Source organism: Schistocerca piceifrons, chromosome 8 (genome assembly GCF_021461385.2).
Source record: "Schistocerca piceifrons isolate TAMUIC-IGC-003096 chromosome 8, iqSchPice1.1, whole genome shotgun sequence".
NCBI lineage: Eukaryota > Metazoa > Arthropoda > Insecta > Orthoptera > Acrididae > Schistocerca > Schistocerca piceifrons.
The window spans coordinates 366,100,832-366,122,302 of record NC_060145.1 but is presented as its reverse complement, the minus strand read 5'-3'; the positions used below and the strand labels follow the sequence as shown (position 1 = coordinate 366,122,302).

General features: G+C 40.8%; 1 protein-coding gene across 1 annotated transcript in view; it reads right to left on the bottom strand.

Annotated features, from left to right (window-relative positions):
• LOC124711438 (synaptotagmin-7-like) overlaps window positions 1-21,471 on the bottom strand; it is a 325,288-nt gene that overhangs the window by 99,353 nt on the left and 204,464 nt on the right. The gene's annotated exons all lie outside the window — the stretch shown is intronic.

The window sequence follows — 21,471 nt, the reverse complement described above, 5'->3', positions numbered from 1 at the left end:
ATGATGAAATCCTGAACTGAATTGGGAGAAAAGTTCAAGGTGCAAATTTATTAAACCAAGAGACTTGTTGATAGTACTTATCTTCAGGCACCAAGAAATTTTCAGTTTTGTTATGGAGGTAATTGTCTGTGACTGGGGGAGGGGAAAAAGTAGCATAGGGAGATTCAAGCTTGACTACAACTAAGTGGTTGAAATGGGTGTGCGTTGCTGTAGTTATAAAGATATGAAAGTGTTTGCACTGGATACACTGTCGTGGATAACTGCATGAAACCGGTCTTCCGATTCAAGATCGCGAGAACACCAACAATATAGGAGGAGGTAGATGTGTATGACGACACGAAGGCTTTGTTACATTTGATAATACACAGTTAATCGTCACAGGAAATGGCAGAAATGAAAGTAATCAGGGTCGGAAGTTTCGTCGACGAGGACGTCATTAGAGATGAAGCGAAACTCTAAAAGAAAATAGGTAGAGCTATTTTCAATAGTACTGTCCCACCATTTACCTTAAGTGGTATCTTAACCAGGAATGTTGGTCGGGAATTCGAACTTGCTTTTGTCTAGTGCGAGTATAGTTACTTCATATGCGTACTATCCTGTTCGATAACTGGTAAGTAATCTCTTTTTCCCTATCACCTCGTGCTCTAGTAGCATGAAACCAAACATCTCAGTTTTGTATAAATGACCAACTGATTTCGAGCAGTGGTTAGAGCGCTTGATCAGTGCTAGTGAACATTCTTTATGTAGTCTTCGTGTAGTCCCTTAGTGAGGAAACCCTAGAAGGTGTGGAACACGTTAGAGATGCTAAAATACATAACTCATCACATAAGAAGCAAACGACATACTAAAGTTCCATTCAGAATTCCTGACTACTGTCCGAGTGTTTGGTATCCCCACCAGGTCGGATTAATAGAGAGTCATTGAAGACATACAGTGACTTGTTGCTAGGGTACTTACAGGCAGGTTCGAGCAACAGTAAGTATTAAGAAAGTGTTCCACGAACTCGAATTGGAATCCCTGGAGGAAGGAAGACGTTCTTTACTACCACGAAAGTTTACAGAACCGTTATTTGCGACGGGCTGCAGAATGATCCTGCTGCCATCTACATACATCCCGCCTAAGGACCGCAGAGATCAGAGGAATCAATATTTGTATGGGGCCGTATAGTTGGTCCTTTTCCCCCTCTTTCTTTCCGAGTGAAACGGTAAAGGAAATGGCTTCTACTGGTACAAGGTATCCTTCGCCATGCGCCGTACGGAGAAATGCAGTGGGTCTATACATGTATTTACGTAGATGAAGATACTGATGAAATCGTTTCGAGATATCAACCGAGGGGCTGAGTTGGCTGATATCCTGAGAAAATTTTAGCTATGAAATTCGCTGATAATGCCTGCGTTCCCCAATTCAAAATTGTTGCTGAATAATGGATACCTAAATGGACCGAAGTGAGTGACTTTCAGTCTGTATGAAAACTATTCTTTCCTCAGGTACTGATTCCACGAAGTTAGTTGCTAGTTGGGAACAGATAATAGTTATGACAAATTTAATTGAAGAATAAACTATTGTGGATTACTAGTTAGCACTCCCATTTCTTTAAGCACGGTCTTTAATTCCCGCCACAATTTATTCGTATTCCACCCATCTGGACCATGAAAAACTTTGATAGATCAGATTGGTAGAAGTAGTTACGCCTGAAATGTTATAGCGCAATCTCAGTGCAATATTGATTCAGTCCTCAACTGGATATGATTGCCAAGTCTTAACCGGTGTAGATACAGACGTATTTTTCAGATGTTTGACTCCAGAAAACTAATTTTATCTGGAATTATTCCACGGACAATAGATCAGCTTCACAAATGAGGCGTCACTAAGCTTAGCAATGAACTCTTTCATTAATTATGTTGGTAATTTACCATAACCACTGGAATTTGTTTATTTGTAAATGCTTTAATAGCCATTATGTCTTCTACATTGTTGCAGGTCTTTTTTTGTTACTGAACGTATTTGTAATGGCTGATTTTCATTATTCTAGAACAGCATTCACTACGCCTCACAACCACATTTTAACAAACTGATAAACCATTTTTCATAAAAACCTTAACTAGAATTTCGGGATGTTTCCTTCTTTGATGATCCATACTGCTTCTGTCCTTGTTAACGTTCCGACTGTAACGACCACGTCAGGGAAGAGATTATAAACCCTAAACTCAGTATTAGAAACTTTCATGTCAAGAACTGCTTCCGCCTCCAGGAAGGAGAGTAGTATGGTATAGACTTGTAATCATAAATACGGTAACAAACTACAGTTGAAACTAACGATTCTCTGGTTTGTACGCGAGGTGGCATTGTGTTGTATTAATTTTACGATTGTTCCTGTCCCACAGAAACTAGTTAACAGTAAATATATATAATTTTCTTGAGGTTTTGCTTGGTAACAGATAATGTCTTACCATTATATCACAGTAAATTATGACGCCAAGTCCTACTTAGATGTAACAAATGAGTTCCAGCGACGACATGCTTACAAAACTGCGAAGTGGTTCTTAATCGCAGCATGTCTTTGATAAAGCGTCCGGTTTCCTTTATGAACCTACATTAGCATTTCATGCCGCACGTTCTCTTTTGTTGTCGTTAGGTTCCACGGAGTTGTTTCCGACGCATGGAGACATGATGGATGAGCCACGTTTTTATCAACTGTGTTGCATTTCAGTTTCTTTCTTCCACACGAAATACAGAATAGAACGTGATGAAATCAAGGGCATACATTATAGTTTGACAATTTTGTGTCTCCTGGCCGTCTGGGTTAAATTTTAGTCCTTTTCCAGTGTTTAATCTATCAACCAATACTTTCTGTGTGATGAATACTATTCGTCCCATTAAGTCTGGCCGATTACTCATTAGCGTTTTAAAACTGTGTTTTTGTCATATGTAATACTGGGTTGGATGGTTTTATATGGTCAGTATTTTGTTGTGACCTACCATTGTGTTTCATTTACTCCTCCGTTTCGTTAAGAACTTTTTTGGATTGGCTGCGTAACGCATGAAAATTCAACAACAATTCATATGACGTTTTAGTGATTTAGTGTTTATTATTATACGCAATACTAGACTTGGTACGGATTGTGTGGCTATCTATGAGGACCTATTACCCCACGAAATTTGTAGTAATAAGCAGAAAGCACCGAAGGCTATCCAGAAGGAATTTATGTAAAGAAATGTGTATTTTCGCAATTCAAAATCTGTAAACAAAATGCAAGTTAGCTAAAAAGCTACATCTGGAAACATTTATATTAAACAAAAATCTGGAAATAATTAAGGTTAAATGATCAAATACTGTTAGTTACAGGTAAGCCAAACGGTAGGTTTACCTTCGCTTGTAATTTATTGGTAAATCCACACGCTGAAGCAAGTGAACCTTGTCCATTTAAAGAAACTGGAGGAAATATGCCCCTGAAAATCTAAAACAAGGAACAAAAATGTACATGGAATGCCAAAACAGTATTAAGCTGGTGCAGCCGAAAGTATAGGCGTTGACATTATAGACTTTTCACGATAACTGCAAGGATCTTGTTACTGCACTCAAATAAAACAGCTTTGCATGCTTTTTTACCTTTTATTTATTTATTTATTTAGCTATTGCACAGTCTTTCATAACCAAAATCTCTCAATAGGAATCCAAATGTCATAGTTTGTGTGCGTGCTATGAATGATAGTCAACAAACAGATTGTTGTTCCGAACTCTGACAGAGCAACAAGTGTTTATTTAGCTTCGTTTATTATATATATAACCAGATGAGCCAGTGTCATCATTCAGGTGCGTCATCTACGTACGTGAGGTGACATGGAGTTCGAGCGCTCATTGAGTACACTGCAGAAGTTACGAAAATAGTTTGATTAGTGTATGTCATATAAAAATAAATGAGCTACTTTCCGAAAGATGTACTGCTACGTGGTGCAGTCTGCAGTGTTTCATATTATGACCAATTCATTTCATGACACAAAGCATTGAATTGTAACCCACTGTGGGAGATTAAAACTGTTTAGTTTGTGGGTGGAACCAGCTCACATGTTACTGACTCTTGAACGGACGGAAGGCTGTAAGGTGGCAGACATATTCTCGGCCACTTGAAGGCCTTGACGATTTAACCTTTTCTATAGTTAGCACCATAGGTTCACTGTGCGGTGTCGTTGACTATCGAAAGTCTAAGCAAGAGATCGACAACCGCAAAAATACCGTAAGCTGTGAGCCAGAGCAGCGTCTGACGTGTGGTATAGGTTCTCGTGTCCACGTAACGTTCCTAGAAGTATTCACAGCACAACTGTATGTTACAGTACTCTCTTCAAAGTATTCGGATTAACTGATTCTGAACAGTATACCTGTTCATCCGCGGCAGTGGCGTGGACTCGTCAGTCACCATCATCTCGCCGCACAGTGTTTAGTTGACTGCTATGTATGTGAGAAAATTCGGCCAACAGCCACGAACTATTGTAAATTCACCTCCCCAATACAGCCGGTGTGGTTAGTGAAAGTAGTCTTTAATCAATTATAAGTTTTCACTCTACCACTAGGTGGATTGGTTACTGAAAGTTAGTCTTTAATTAATGTGGTGCTTTCACGTTACTTGTGTGAAAACTCACAGCTGGAGCTATTAGTGAAACTTATTCTGTAATTAATAAACAGCTCTTCCTTTACTTGTGTCAACTGTGTACACTGCTTCTCTCTTAAGCTCTCACACAACATCCAAGCAAAGTCCGCTCTAGAAGCTCTAGTAACCTACAGCAAAAGAATTCAAAAAGGGGTACGGTCATTTAGAATTATGACACTTAAAATGTTAAATAAAAAAAAGTATACTCAAAATGGTGAATACGCCGCAGTAACGTAATTGACGGGTAATACAATCAAACGATAATTTTGTAATGCTTAACATTAATGCCCCCCCCCCCCCATGAACCATGGACCTTGCCGTTGGTGGGGAGGCTTGCGTGCGTCAGCGATACAGATGGCCGTACCGTAGGTACAACCACAACGTAGGGGTATCTGTTGAGAGGCCAGACAAACGTGTGGTTCCTGAAGAGGGGCAGCAGCCTTTTCAGTAGTTGCAGGGGCAACAGTCTGGATGATTGACTGATCTGGCCTTGTAACATTAACCAAAACAGCCTTGATGTGCTGGTACTGCGAACGGCTGAAAGCAAGGGGAAACTACAGCCGTAATTTTTCCCGAGGACATGCAGCTTTACTGGCATGGAGAGCTGCATCAAACCAGTCTCAGGACTGAAGACCACAACAACAACAACAACAACATTAATGCAAGTTCTTGATTAAGAAGAGACCACATACCAAGAAATTTTAGAAAAGACAATAGTGGAGAAGCTCACTTTAACCTACCTGCAGAAAAGAAGTGATTGCAGTATTACACTAATCTTTAGACACACAATAATGCAGACATCGTACGAATGAGCAAAGTAGCAGACATCCATATTTTTCATCAATCCAACAGCATTGTGACACTAACAAACAGAGCGCTAAGTTAATTTAGAATTTCTGTGCTTTTTACATAGACATCACTCACTCTTCAGATATGATGACTGAGACTCCTAAACTGCTATACGCCTGAGTGGATGAACTGGGGGAATGAAATATGGCAGCAGTGTTCTCATGTAAAACGGAAACATCTCATACAAGACCAATCGGCATACAGAAGTTCTATCAATGTAATTCAAAATGCTGTATCTGAAAATATTAATAAACTGTTTTCAAACACGTTTCCGTAAATATTGATCGGCAGAGATTGAGTATTTATCGTTCCACAACGTTCAGAGTATAAAACGGGACATAGTTTAACAGTTTACATTGCTTGGACTGGCATCATAAGTTATTTGACTAGGTGAAGACATGAAAGCTACTCTAGGTCTCGCTAAGTAAGCGACTCTTGTGAAGTAAGCGATTTAGCTCTATTCTAAGAGTGTACGAAAGAACGATTAGACGTGCTAACGACGAGAAAACGTTTTCACAAATCGAGCTGACTGTTGTTGCTTTAGTTCGTTGAAACATTAAACGTTTGTATCAAGCGACATTTTAAAAAATAACACTTCATATTCAAATGAGTGGTATTTTTGAGTATTTAATGATATAGATATAAACTCTGTTCTAATCAATAGTTTATTATAGATGGAGAATGTTTCGAGTATCACTTCGAGACGTATAATCATCTATCAGAAGCAAATTATAAAGTGAGTACACTGCCACTGAAGCCCGTTTAGGAGGAAAAGAACTGAAAGTTCACTCTTTGAGAGGACATGTGAAATTATTTCAGTGGTAACAAAATCGAGTCAAATTTACAAAGAACTTGGCAGTATGAACCCACTTATCAGTACGATGTTGCCCACACTCTATCCTCGATGAATATATTCAGCCAATGTGAGGGTACTGGATTAGAAAATGAAGCGCTAAAAGAAAAGGTAGTCGATGAGTATCGATATTTGAACAATAAAATTACCGATGGTAGCCAAAGTAGAGAGGATATAAACTACAGAAGCAATGTAAGAAAAAGTTTCAGAGGAAAAGAAAATTCGTCAATGTCGGATATTGGTTTAAATGTTAGGAAGTATTATCTCGAGGCATCTGTCTGAAGCGTAACCCTACAAAATAATTAGTTAAGAGAAGAAGAGAATAGAAGTATTATAAATATAGTGGCATAGAAGAAAGCTGAAGATGAATAGAAGCTGAAGTTGAATAGATCTGGAATGGAAAGAAATTTGAGGCATAAATTGACTAATAGAAAGGATTCGTTGATAGGACACATTTTGAGACATTACGATATTGTCAGTTTCGTACTGGAGGTAAACGTTAAGAGCAAACGTTTTCTTCGATGTAATTCATAATGTTCGAACACAGTATACGTACCAAAATCCGACTGCAACTGAACGTAAGTGATATGGGTCCATATTTCAATGGATTACTCCTATTTATTTTCTTGGGTGTTGGTGTGACCTGTACAACTTACCGGTCTTTATGTCCGGATCTTTCGACAAGGGATCCATTTTTTATGATTGGTAAGTATCGAGCTATCGAATCACCAGACTTCGAAAGGAACCTGACTAATATACAATGTACACCTGAGGTCTTGTCTTCATTAAATGATATAAACTTTTTTGCTACACCGCGGTTATCGACTTCTAAGTAACTCAGGATGCCAGTTGTTCTTGATTCGACTTCTCGAAAATTTATTTCTTCTCCTTTGGTGAAGGGTTTCCGCAAGCAGTGTTAAGTAACTACGCATTAGTGATACTGTCATCGGTAGTATTACCATTGCTATCGCACAGTGAAGGTACTGATTGCTACTTGCTCTCGTGTACTTTACTTAGGACAGAATCTCTTTCCGTTTTGCGTCATATTTCGAGATAGAATTTCGTCGTAGAAACTACTGGAAGTATCTTCCATTGAAGTTCGCGCTAAATTTCGAGTTTCTGTGAAACTTCGGCAATCTTGAGGAATTTGCATTTTGTAAATTCGCCTTGCTTTTACCTTTGCTTCTACAACAGTGTTCTGTCCTTTTTTGTGTACCATGAGGGGTCAGTGACATCTCTCATCAATTTATTTGGTATAGATCTCTCATATTATATCGTGCTGTGAGACCAAGAAGCTGCTGTGTTCGATTACATCTACATCTACATGGATACTCTGCAAATCACATTTAAGTGCCTGGCAGAGGTTTCATCGAACCACCTTCACAATTCTCTATTATTCCAGTCTCGTATAGCTCGGGGAAAGAGCGAACACCTATATCCTTCCGTACGACCTCTGATTTCTCTTATTTGATTGTGGAGATCGTTTCTCCCTATGTAGGTCGGTGTCATCAAAATATTTTCGCATTCGGAGGAGAAAGTTGGTGATTGGAATTTCGTGAGAAGATTCCGTCGCAACGAAAAACGCCTTTCTTTTAATGATGACCAGCCCAAATCCTGAATCATTTCAGTGATATTCTCTCCCATATTTCGCGATAATACAAAACGTGCTGCCCTTCTTTCAACTTTTTTCGAAGTACTCCGTCAGTCCTATCTGGTAAGGATCCCACATCGCGCAGCAGTATTCTAAAAGAGGACGGACAAGCGTAGTGTAGGCAGTCTCCTTAGGAAATCTGTTAAATTTTCTAAGTGTCCTGCCAATAAAACGCAGTCTTTTGTTAGCCTTCGCCACATCATTTTCTATGTGCTGCTTCCAATTTGAGTTGTTCGTAATTGTAATTCCTACGTATTTCGTTGAATTTAGGGCCTTTAGGTTTGACTGATTTATTGTGTAACCGAAGGTTAACGGATTCCTTTTAGCACTCATGTGGATGTCCTCATATTTTTCGTTAATTAGAATCGTACCATTCAGATACCTTTTATAAATCGTTTTGCAATTTGTTTTGATGCTTTAATTACTGTATTATTCGATAAACGACAGCGTCGTCTGCAAACAATCTAAGACGGCTGCTCAGATTGTCTCCCAAATTGTTTATAAAGATAAAGAACAGCAATTGGCCTATAACACTACCTTGGGGAACGCCAGAAATCATTTCTGTTTAACTCGATGCCTTTCCGTCAGTTACTACAAACTGTGACCTGTCTGACAGGAAATCACAAATCCTGTCACATAACTGAGACGATATTCCATAAGCACGCAATTTCACTACAAGCCGCTTGTGTGGTACAGTGTCAAAAACCTTCTGTAGATCCAAAAATACGGAATCAGTCTGAAATCCCTTGTCAATAGCACTCAATTGTTCTTGCAAATAAAGAGCTAGTTGTGTTTCACAAAAACTGTTTTCTAAACACTTGTTGGTTTTGTGTCAATAGACCGTTTTCTTCCTGCTGCATCTCGACGTTAACGATATGGGCCTGTAACATAGTGGATTACTCCTGCTACCTTTCTTTAATATTGGTGTGACCTGTGCAACTTTCCAGTCTTTGGGTACGGATCTTTCGTCGAGCAAACGGTTGTATATGATTGTTAAGTATTTAGCTAATGCATCAGCATACTCCGAAAGGAACCTAATTGGTATACCAGAAGACTTGCTTTTATTAAGTGATTTAAGTTGCTTCACTACTCCAAGGATATTTACTTCTACGCTACTCACCTTGGCAGCTGTTCTTCATTCGAATTGTGGAAGATTTACTTCGTCTTCTTTTGCGAAGGTATTGCGGAAGGCTGTGTTTACTAACTCTGCTTTGGCAGCGCTTTCTTCGATAGTACTTCCATTACTATACTTCATACACGACCAGAACGTCTTTGGATTTTCTACCACGTTTTGAGACAAAGTTTCTTTATGGAAACTGTTATAATTATCTCGCATTGAAGTCCGCCCTACATTTGGCGCTTCTGTAAAAGATCGCCAATCTTGGGTATTTAGCTTCTGTTTAAATTGGGCATATTTGTTTCGTTGTTTGTGCAACAGCATTCTGACCCGTTTTGTGTACCAAGGAGGATCAGATCCGTCGTTTTTTAATTTATTTGGTATAAATCTCTCAATTGCTGCCTATACTATTTCTTTTAATTCAAGTCACATCTGGTCTACACTTATATTATCAAAATTGGAAGGAGTGGAGATTGTCTCTCAGGAAGGCGTCAAAAGAATTTTTATCTGCTTTTTTAAATAGGTATAGTTTTCGTTTATTTTTGGAGAATTTGGGGGTTACAATAATCAGTCTCGCTACGACAACCCTGTGTCCACTAATCCCTGTACCCGTTTTGATGCTCGTTATTAACTCACGATTATTTGTTGCTAAGAGGTCAAGTGTGTTTTCACAACCGTTTACTATTCGCGTGGGCTCACGAACTAACTGCTCGAAATAAGTTTCAGAGAATGCGTTTAGCACAATTTCGGATGTTTTTTCGTTACAATAGTCCTCGTTTGGCGTGATTTCCATCTTAAGGTTATCTACGAAAATTACATACTTTTGTACAATATTTCAGATTTTGATGTAGATACTTGAACGTTTTATAGAATTAAGCTTTCCTTCGCACATTAGGTGGTCTCGATATCCACATGACATTCATGTCTCTGTTGCTGTCGCTACCACACAAGTTTGCTCCTACCATGTTAGTGAAACTGTAGTAGGTGTTATAATATCCACGACTATATTTTATTCAGAACAATATTCACGAGAGCATTGCGTGTGGAATTTGAGCGAACATTCTCGTGATATTGACAAGAAAGGACTTCATCGATTGGTTCAAATGGCTCTGAGCGCTATGGGACTTAACTTCTAAGGTCATCAATCCCATAGAATTTAGAACTACTTAAACCTAACTAACCTAAAGACATCATACACATCCATGCCCGAGGCAGGATTCGAACCTGCAACCGTAGTGGTCGCGCGGTTCCAGACTGTAGCGACTAGAACCGTTCGGCCACCCCACCAGGCAATAAATAAATAATTATTATCAGTGTCATAATTTAATTTTTTGTGAAAATCATATCTCAGACAATACTTATGGAAAAAGATAATAGAAATTTTCATCCTTTGTTATACGCGATTATTCTAGAATAAACTTTATCCTTGTTCGAACTGTTGTAATGATCGGACGTGATTGATGTCTCGTATCAGTGAGGTCTTTAAAAATTGTGTTATGTTGTTAGTCAACATTTAAAAGATAGAGTATCTATGTGGCTAAAATGAATTTTCTTGGTTTAAACCTTTACTTTATTGTAATTCTCGTCCTAGATAAATGTTAAGTTTCCTGTTTAGCTACAAAGGAGCGCAGCCATTACCGCTATTGATCTACAGCACGGTTTATTGGCAAATGGTGAATAACAAGCGATAAACATAGAGAAATATTTTCAAATGTTAAAGCATACAGTGAAGGTACAAAAAGATTTAATACATATAATTTGTTAGTAGCAAAACAGGGCCTGAAGCAGAATCGAGAATTGATTGTCTTTTGTTAGCTGCCATCTTAGTAAATATTTCAGCGGCAGTTGATTTTCTATACGAACGTAAGTGTTAGTAATAATTGCTATAATAATTGTGTATTGGTGACCCAGAAGCCACTTTGAGGATATAAATTCGTCTTAGATTGTGAGCAATCTTTAAATATAGTGCAAATAGCATCTTACGTGATATCAATTCTTATGTGCTGATGTATGAAGCCTGGTTATTTCGTAACAACTTTAATCAAATATTTAGGCAGGAAAAATGTATTAGTGTTGTGTGCGTGTAGTACTGTGTGACGAAAACTGTTCGTTATGCTTAAAGAAAAGTGCTGCCACCTCGAATAACAGTAGCATTCAATTCGATAAGTGATCTGCAGCTTAGTGCCAACTAAGCTGCTTCACAGACAGCATTGCTACACGTTCCCAGGTGGAGACGTCCTTAACAAAATAACGATCACTAGCCGGGAAAAACAGTGTTTAAATAAAACCTCATTTTACGTTCATAATAAGTAACCAGTTTTTTTGTAATCTAGCTGAAATTGCACAATACGCATTCAAACCACAATATTCGCACGTCACAGTGTTAAAATTTAGTTGCAGCAGTTACTTCTGAAGTTGCTGTAATATGGCAGTTTATTTCGTAATGACGTCACTTGACAGCTGCAATGACAGTAGTGTCAGCGATCTTATATGGTTACACGGAGCCAAGTAACATCGCTGACTCAACTGTGAATACATTATACATGGATATCGTCTAATGTACGTTGCAAAGCGTAATTCTATAAAACGTTAAATTATCTACTTCAAAGTCCTAAATATTGTACCTAAATATGTACTTTCTGCAAATAACTTGAAATGGTAATCACGCTGAAAGTAGCCCATTGTAATAAAAAATATATAATCCAACACATCACATCTTGGTCTCATGGCGTAACATACAGTGTTATTGTATAACAAATACAACGCAGTGGGCCCAAATGAGTAGAAATATATCTCTTAACTGCCGTCGATACTACTTCCTTGAATTTAAACCACATCTGTTCGACGTTTACATAGTGAGATGGTAAGAAGTGGAGAGTGTCCCTTAGGAAGAAAATGGCTCTGAGCACTATGCGACTTAACTTCTGAGATCATCAGTCGCCTAGAACTTAAACTAATTAAACCTAACTAACCTAAGGACATCACACACATCCATGCCCGAGGCAGGATTCGAACCTGCGACCGTAGCGGTCGCTCGGCTCCAGACTGTAGCGCCTAGAACCGCACGGCCACTCCGGCCGGCCCTTAGAAAGACAAGTGAATATTTATCTCCTTTTTTAGATAGATACATAGGTTGTATCATACAGATTTATTCATGTAACCTACAGTCAATGTTTTGGTATCATTTTACACCAAAATGCATCAAGTCTTTTTTACTTTATACGTAAGCAATCAGAAGTGATTTGGATTGTTTATGTGACATGCATCCTATCTGAAGCCGATTTATTGCCACACTCACTGCAGCACGTCAAGACGTGACTTGTTTGATTGCGAGCTGCATTCTAGCTCTTAGCTCTGGCTGAGAAGCTGGAAAGGTTGGAACAAACGATGTACCCTTGATGACTCCGCAAACGGAAAAGTCAAGAGACATCAACTACAGTGAAGGCGGGGGCCATGCCGTTAGCCCATCTCGGCCTGTTCACTTGCTTAGGTTGTAAGGTCCTTTTTGATACGCGCTATATTTCGTGTTTTACTTTGGTGGATTTGGATGTACGCAGGTTTTCGTTGATAAGAAGCATTTTGAGGTTTCAGTCTGGTAAAAGTGGAAAGAGTAGAGGGCGTAAAGATTGTAGGAGGAGGCTTCTACTCAGGTACAATAGGAACATTCAAATGGTTGTAGTGTGTGGGAGCTATGAATACCTGAAGCGACTTACACAGGGGTCACTACCGTAAAGAGCTACACCAAGCCAGTACTTCGGCTGATGGCCACCCAACAAATGTCTGCGGTACGAAGAGCCTTAGTCCCAAAGCGAGTGCTTGTAGTGGTGTGCTGTGTTGACTTGGCGTAGTGACAAGTGAGTAACGCGAGCGGCGGGCAGGTGTGAGCCGCCGGCGCGGCTAATAAGGGTCTCGCCCGCGGCTGTGAGCCAATCAGGCGAGCCGGCCAGCCACGTGGATAATTGCCAGTTACCGTAAACCAGTCCCGGCCGGGTCGCGGGCACGTGTTGTTACCGACATGGCCGACGGGTAACGGGCCGCCACCAAAAATTACCACGGCCTAAACTAATTGAGCCACCAAATAAGCTCGTTAAGCCCCCCCCCCCCCTTTTTTTACATCGCTCACATTTTCACAATGATATCGTTAGTAGTAGACCGTAATTGGCCGAGATTTAGGAAGCTTTCAGATAGTAATGAGCGGAGATCTAAACTGCTACGCCTGGCAAAGTACATATTCTTTTCCGCAGGGGAAATGGTGGTTCTATTAGTCGACCACAATGTTATTGCAGCCACGATTGAGGCCGCTTCGGTCGGCTTACCTTGAGTCAGCGAGTTGTGGAGGGCAGAAAGGACGGCATAACAACAGTTATGCAGTCAGAACGACGATAAACTTAGTTGTGAAGTGGATGGTATGTCATATAGGAGGAAGACAATTTCATTAGCTGCTGCAACTGTTTCACTGGAATACGTTCCAGTTTTATCCGCTGTGCATGCTACCATACCACTTCGTAGCCATGTGCTGCATATTCGTCTTCGCAGTTCAACATTGATTATTATAGTATCTATTCCAGAATGAGATTTTCACACTGCGGTGGAATGTGCGCTGACATGAAACTTTCTGGCAGATTAAAACTGCGTGACGGACCAAGACTCGAACTCCGGATCTATGCCATTCGCGGGCAAGTGTTCTATCACTTTTTTTTCTTACATTTTGTTCGTGATTGTTCGTTGTATTTGGTCGTAGCAGACTTCACGTGACATCCGTTGAAGTTCGTTGTAGATCCCTTCATTCAGTTTTTTTTTATTATTATTATAGAGACCATCCAGGTCTCTGACCGAACACGCTGAGCTACCATGCTGGCATACCACTGAGCTACCCAAGCACGACTCGTGGCTCGTCCTCAGAGCTTTGCTACAACGAGCTACGACTGAAAATTTTGCTGCACTCACTCTGAGCACCGGGTTGTCTTTTACTTTGTCACTGATTGGCATCCCAATACTGGTTTGAGAAACATTCAGGAACCCTGTCGCACCTCGGCCTATGGCGTAAATATTTTCGTTCTCCTTTAGGTATTCTGCTGGCAGTGATTTTCTAGGGCGGTATCTCGCAGGGTGCAACAAAAAACTGTATATGTGTCATCTGCTTACTTTCTTTAAGAAACTTGTTACCTCTTCATTTATGTGTACTACTGTTTGACGAGATGGTATTATTTTAATTGTAATGTTATTCACAAAATACCTGTGTATATAGTCTATGTATTCCGGGAATCTTAGTCAAATGAAAAAAAGAATATTGGTACAAACGTTTCACGAACGAAGAGGAGCAGGTTGGTTCAAGGTGGGACTGCGTCGTGCACGACTTAAAATTACGAGTTTCTCGATAGTTTTAGAGGTGTCTGATTTTTTTTGAAATGAGGAGCTGTTTTACTAATGTGTAGTTAAGGAACAAGAGAACAGAAGCTTTCGAAATGTGGTGCTACAGAAGAATTCTGAAGATTAGATGGGTAGATCACATAATTAATGAGGAGGTATTGAATATAATGGGGGAGAAGAGGAATTTGTGGCACAACTTGACTAGAAGAAGGGATCGGTTGGTAGGACATGTTCTGAGGCGTCAAGGGATCACCAGTTTAGTATTGGAGGGCAGCGTGGTGGGTAAAATTCGTAGAGGGAGACCAAGAGGTGAATACTTTAAGCAGATTCAGAAGGGTGTAGGCTGCAGTAGGTACAGGGAGATGAAAAAGCTTGAACAGAATAGAGTAGTATGGATAGCTGCATCAAACTAGTCTCAGACCTGAAGACCACAACAACAAAGGAACAATTTGGTGAAAAGTACTTCGTCGTGATTTACCCTGAGCGGCCAACTGATCTTTTCGTTAAATAAAAGACGGACTTTATTGTTTTGAGTGACTAACGCATGAAAATTTTACTGCATTTATTTTGAGCACCGGGTTGTCCTTTACTTTGTACAAAACTGTGTTTAAAAATGCGATGGCCAAGCTTGTACTCGAAGGTTTTGTGTGAAATAATAATCCGGCAGCTAGATATCTTAATACGTAATCAAGCTAACGTATTTATAAAAGAGCAATATCTGTGAATCAGGTTCTAATCTGATAAGATCCAGCCACACAAACGCTCTGGGAAAAAGTAATAGTTTATTTCTTTTGTGAGTTCTGGCGCTAACCGACGCGACGAGGCAGCAGTAAATTATTATTTCAGGTTTGGTCATTTTTTCAGTGATCATCAAGATGGCCACAGCCATCTTGCAGCAGATAAACGATTCTCGAGAACAGTAGAGCGTCGGATCTAGATTACATCCTTGACGGTAGCCCGTACCATGGCGGTATAATAAGGGGAGTTGTTATGACATCAGAAATGTGAAGCCGACGCCCACCGCACTAGTAGCCCCAAACGATAACTTCTGGTGGAAGTGTTAAAAAGACATTTCAGATAGTCCCCTTACAGGTGTACTACTAGTTCTGATTATAATCTGAACTGTAAGGGAATCACATTTCATTCGTAAGTTTACTCGCTCAAGCGATATTTTCTTTTATACACAAGAATTTTAGTTGCGTTTGTTACCTTTACTGTAGTGGTTTTTTATGTAATTTGACTTTAGATTTCCTATTAATAGAAGTTAAAGAGCGCTCTGGTGGAATGTTGTGAGAAGGAAATAGTGCAAGCAGTCCAGACGTAGCAAAATATGTGCTCAGAATTTTCAAGAAGAGGACACAGAAGGAAGGTCAGTTTCGTCATTCCGCAATAAGAAAAATGTGGGCATACGAATTGAGACTTTTCAAATTACATACTTCTGTTTTTGTTTACTCGAAAGGTGCATCAAAAAGAAAGTTGCATCAGCAATCCCAGATTCGTCGTATTACTGGATCAAATCTGCCTTTAAGACCAAAGGAAGATCTGAAAATGATTTCCTGAAATTGTGTTGTTCAGAAAGCACCTTAATATACACTATTTAAAGTACATGTTGCGTATACACGACAAATACTAAGAATGAGAGGCAATTGTAGACAGCAGTCTGCTAATGTTTAAGGGCTATTCAAACGGTGGCGCCGGCTTCAAAGCGATGCACATAATTCTATAACGTCGCCTTCCTTGGCTGAGGCACAGGTTAGACAAGCGAATACATATGTGACATCGAACAGGGCAACAGAAGATTTCGTTTGGTTGACAGATACTTTGAGTTGAAACTACACCCAGAGGTGGCATTAACTTTCACTACATCGGAGTACTGATCACTATTACAATTAATCTCGGTACTGTTAGAATTCAGATGGTCGGATGCCACCAGTTCACGCAACATATGACACTTCGTTAACAGAACTTTTGCTCTTTTGCTACGTGAATCTGACAACAGACGTCAGCAAACTTACTCTGTTCACTTTTCTCTGTATAATCATGCCGGAAAACATGTTTGAGAATGTCTCACCCAAATCTAATTTTATGTCTTACAGGTAACTGACGGCAGGTATCCCTAAATAATGGACTATAACACTGTGTGTTTTATCTGTTACTTATTTTATTACATCCCTTGTCGCAAGTGCGTATGCGGGTATAACAGTGGTGTAACTGTGAACCGTATGGATCATATTAGCCGCCAGGTGTAGGGAATAAATTAGCTGCCGGTTGTTACAATGAATACATATAGTCAGGTTGGAAGCTTTTCGTATTAACTTGAATTTCAAATAAGAGAAATAGCATCTTGAACTATATTTAGTCAAGAATGTGTTGCGGAGAGGAGGAGGAGATTAGTGTTTAACGTCCCGTCGACAACGAGGTCATTAGAGACGGAGCGCAAGCTCGGATGAGGGAAGGATGGGGAAGGAAGTCGGCCGTGCCCTTTCAAAGGAACCATCCCGGCATTTGCCTGAAGCGATTTAGGGAAATCACGGAAAACCTAAATCAGGATGGCCGGAGACGGGATTGAACCGTCGTCCTCCCGAATGCGAGTCCAGTGTGCTAACCACTGCGCCACCTCGCTCGGTATGTTGCGGAGAAAACGAAGGTTTGGGGAAAACTAATATCTCCAAATTTTCTATGCGAAAACTCTTTAAGTCTTCTAATAAAAGAAACATTTTTATTATTCTTCATCTTTATTCTTGAAGCCTATATAGTTTTTCTCAGCATAGCCACTCTGGCAACTATCATATTTCTCCCAACTAGACAGCAGTTAGTTTATACCGTCACTGTAAAATGTTTGACATTGTTGACCGACTGACAACCACATCTCTGCTTGCACCGCTTCACCACTATCAATGTGAAGCCCTCGAAAGTGTTCTTTAAATTCTGGAAAGAGATGAAACTTGGATGTGGCCAAGTCGGCAGTTTGTGGAGGATGATCGATGAAAGTCAACCCAAGGAGTCGCGTTGTTGCGGATGTCGCAGCGCTCTCGTGAGGCCTGACATTGTCATACTGATGTGATCATGTGTGGACGAACTCTTCCAATTCGAAACTCGATTACAGCACGCTGTTTCTCACGCACCGACATAGTTATGTTACACATCCATCGTGTTACACCTGGCTCCGTCCAGCGGCAGAGGCTTGTAACTTCCGTCAGGGAAACTGGAAAGTCTATTGAGTAATAGGCATGAGATGTAATGCCTCAGTCGATTTGAGAATAGAATAAATTATTTAATGACGTTACCTTTCAGGACGCCCTCATACATACTGTACTGAGTTATTACATGTTAGTGGCAGTATACTGCGTTCAGAGAATGTAATTCATAGCCAGCGTGGGAAGAGTAGAGGGTACCTGTATACTTCTTGATCGCAGTGGAAGGATACTGCAAAGAACGCCAACTGCTTACAAACTCTAGAAAGTGTAATGAATCAGTTCTTAACCGAGGCTTGGTAGTTGATCAGTCAGCAGCCATGTAAGTGCGAGACAGTTCGGATCATTTCAGATGGTAGCCAAATCACCTGATTCTTATCCCCTCTAAAATGTCTGGGACAACTAGAAACAACTGCTGAAACGTAGGAACCTACATCCCCCCAAAGTAGTTGCTGAATAGGACCAAATCATCACTTGTGGCTTAGCTGGGGGTGACGTACCTCAAAAAGATGGTACGCTCTTTCTCACTGAATTCAGGCAGTTATAATGGGTGCAGGCAGTATAATATGGTATTCGTATTATGTATCCGCAGGATGACAGATCCTTCGCTCCGGATTCTTATTTTCTGAACGCGAAGATAAATTATGGTAAAGAGTCAAATGATACGCAGTTCGTATAAACCACCGAAGACCACGAGCCGCTTCCAAACCTACATCTACATCTGTATTCAGTAAGCTATCGTATGGTGTATGGCGGGGATTTCTTTGCGTGTATGACTGTCACTTCATCCCTTTCCCGTTCCGAAAGGTTCGTGGGAAGAACGATTATTAATAACCCTCCGTCTCTCTAATTTTATCTTCAACATAATTCGCGATAAATTTGGAGAAGAAACCAATATAGAACATCAAACTTCAAGGAATGTATTGGCTCAGATCATTAACAGTAAAGCACACTGTAATGGAAAAAACCTTTTTATAGAGTCTGCCAGTAAATTTGGCTGAGAATATTCACATCGTTTTCGCGCTCACTAAATGAAGCTATAACGAAAGACGCTGTTCTTTTAATCTTCTATGCTTCCTCTACCAACCTGCAGGGTGCAACTGACGAGCAGCATTCAAGTATTGTTCGAACGAGGGTTTCTTCAGCTACCTCCTTTGTTGGTGACATACGCATCCTGAGTAATGTTCTAATGTATTTTAATCTGACATCTACCTTAGCTGAGATTAGTTCTATATGGTCGTTCCACTTCAAATTGTTCCGTACGCATACGTCTAGATGTTTAATGGGTATGACTGTTGCCGATGACATTTCTGCAGTTATGTAGTCATAAAGTAATGAGAATTTCTTTCTATTTATGTGCAATACGATACATTTGTTAATGTTGAGGGTCAACTACCAACCGCTGCACCAATCGTTGATATTCTGCAGGTCTCCCTCCACGTAGCTACAATTTTCTAGATTTGCGACTTCTCTTTGTACAACAGCATCATCCACAAGAAACTACATGAAACATCCGAAGATGTCCACTACATCATTTATGTATATTATTTAACTTAACAGTCCTGTAACACTCCCTTAGTGTGCGCCCGCATTTACTTTTACGTCTGAAGATTTCTGTGCTTTGAGGAATGAGACGCTGTGTTTTGTTCCCTGGACACTCTTCGATCTAATCCTGACCTGATCTGATATTCCACACGCTTGTACTTACACACAAGAAAAAAAGTTTTGCATCATCCCGGTTCCCAGAACTCCTGAAGATAGATGTTAAATGTTGATTTTATATCACAGACGTAGTCCCTTTGACTGTTCAGAGATGTCAGTAAACCCGCCCAAAGACGTAAGCAACCATGCATGATCAGCGCCTTTTAGACACAGGGGGTTCGACAGCCGATCAGTGCCAGTCATTCCACAGGGAGGTGGTACACGACTCGTATTGTCTGTAGTTCAACCATTCCTATACGGTCAACTCCGCGTTTCGATTGCGTCCGCATTGTTACTTTGTGCCAGGAAGGGCTCTCAACAAGAAAAATGTCTAGGCGTCTCGGAGTGAAACGAAGCGATGTTTTTCGGACATGGAGGGGATACAGAGAGACAGGAACTGTCGATGACATGCCTCACTCAAGCCGCTCAAGGCTACTACTGCAGTGGATGACCGCTACCTACGGATTTTGGCTTGGAGAACCCTGACAGCAACGCCACCAAGTTGAATAACCATTTTTGTGCAGCCACAGGACGTCGTGCTACGACTCAAACTGTACGCAATAGGCTACATGATGAGCAACTTCACTCCCGACGTCCATAGCGAGGTCCATGTTTCCAACTACGACTCCATACAGCGCGGTACAGATGGGCCCAATAACATTCCGAATGGACCGCTCAGGATTGGCGTCACATCCTCTTCACCGATGGGTGTCGCATATGCCTTCTACCAGACAATCGTCGGAGACGTGTTTGGAGACAACCCGGTTAGGCTGAACACCTCATTCACACTTTCCAGCGAGTGCTGCAAGGTGGAGGTTCCCAGATGTTTTCGTGTGGCATAATGTGGAGGCGGTGTACGCAGCTCGTGGTTATGGAAGGCGCCGTAACGGCTGTACGATAGGTGGGTGCCATCCTCCGACCTATAGTGCAACCATATCGGCAGCATATTGCGAGACATTCGTCGTCATGGACGACATTTCGAACGTGCACATCTTGTGAATGACTTCCTTCAGGATAACGACATCGCTCAACTGCGCTCAACTGGAGTGGCCAGCACGTTCTCCAGACATGAACCCTACCGAACATTCCTGGGGTAGATTGAAAAGGGCTGTTCATGGACGACGTGACCCACCAACCACTGTGAGGATTCTACGCCGAATCGCCGTTGAGGAGTGGGATAATCTGGACCAACAGCGTCGTGATGAACCTGTGGATAGAATGCCACGACGAATACAGGAATCCATCAATTCAAGAGAACGTGCTACTGGGTATTAGAGGTGCCGGTGTGTACAGCAATCTGGACCACTACGTCTGAAGGTCTCGCTGTATGGTGGTACAACATGCAATGTTTGAATTTCACGAGCAATAAAAAGGTCGGTAATGATGTTTATGTTCATCTCTATTCCAATTTTTTGTACAGATTCCGGAACTCTCGGAACAGAGGTGATGCAAACTTTTTTTCTGTGTGTATTTCATTAGACCATTCTGTGGCACGCCTTTGGGAGGATGAACAACACAGCATCATCGTGGCGGCCGGTTTCTACTTTCTGGGTCCCGTGGACGATGACAGTGAGCTGACCTTTACACGATCGTTGTTTTCGGAACCCATATCTGTCTACATAAATGACACTATACGCGAACATTAAATGTGTTCCTAACTTCTACAAGAGACCCATCTCAGAGATATAGGCCTATAGTTTTGTGCGTCTGATGAAAACCTGTCCCGAAACCAGGAATGACCCGAGCCTTTCTCAGATCTCTAGGAGGGCTTCGGTCCCCAACCGACTTACGTTACACTGTTGTTGGATGAGGAGCTGCTTACTTCACGTACTGTACACGGACTCATATGATATCCCGTCACGTCCAGCGGACTTCCCTCTTTTCTCTCTGCCATGATCAATTATGTCGACATCTGTCATTTTGGAATCCATGCGACAATTTACAGGAGTAATTACAGTGCGACCTTCCTCTGTGAAACAGTTTAGGAAAATAGTGTTTAGTATTTCGGCGTTGTGTATGTCATCCTCCGTTTCCCTTGAACCAAGTTTGGCCATGGCCTACAATACCTCATGTGTACACAACATGCTGCA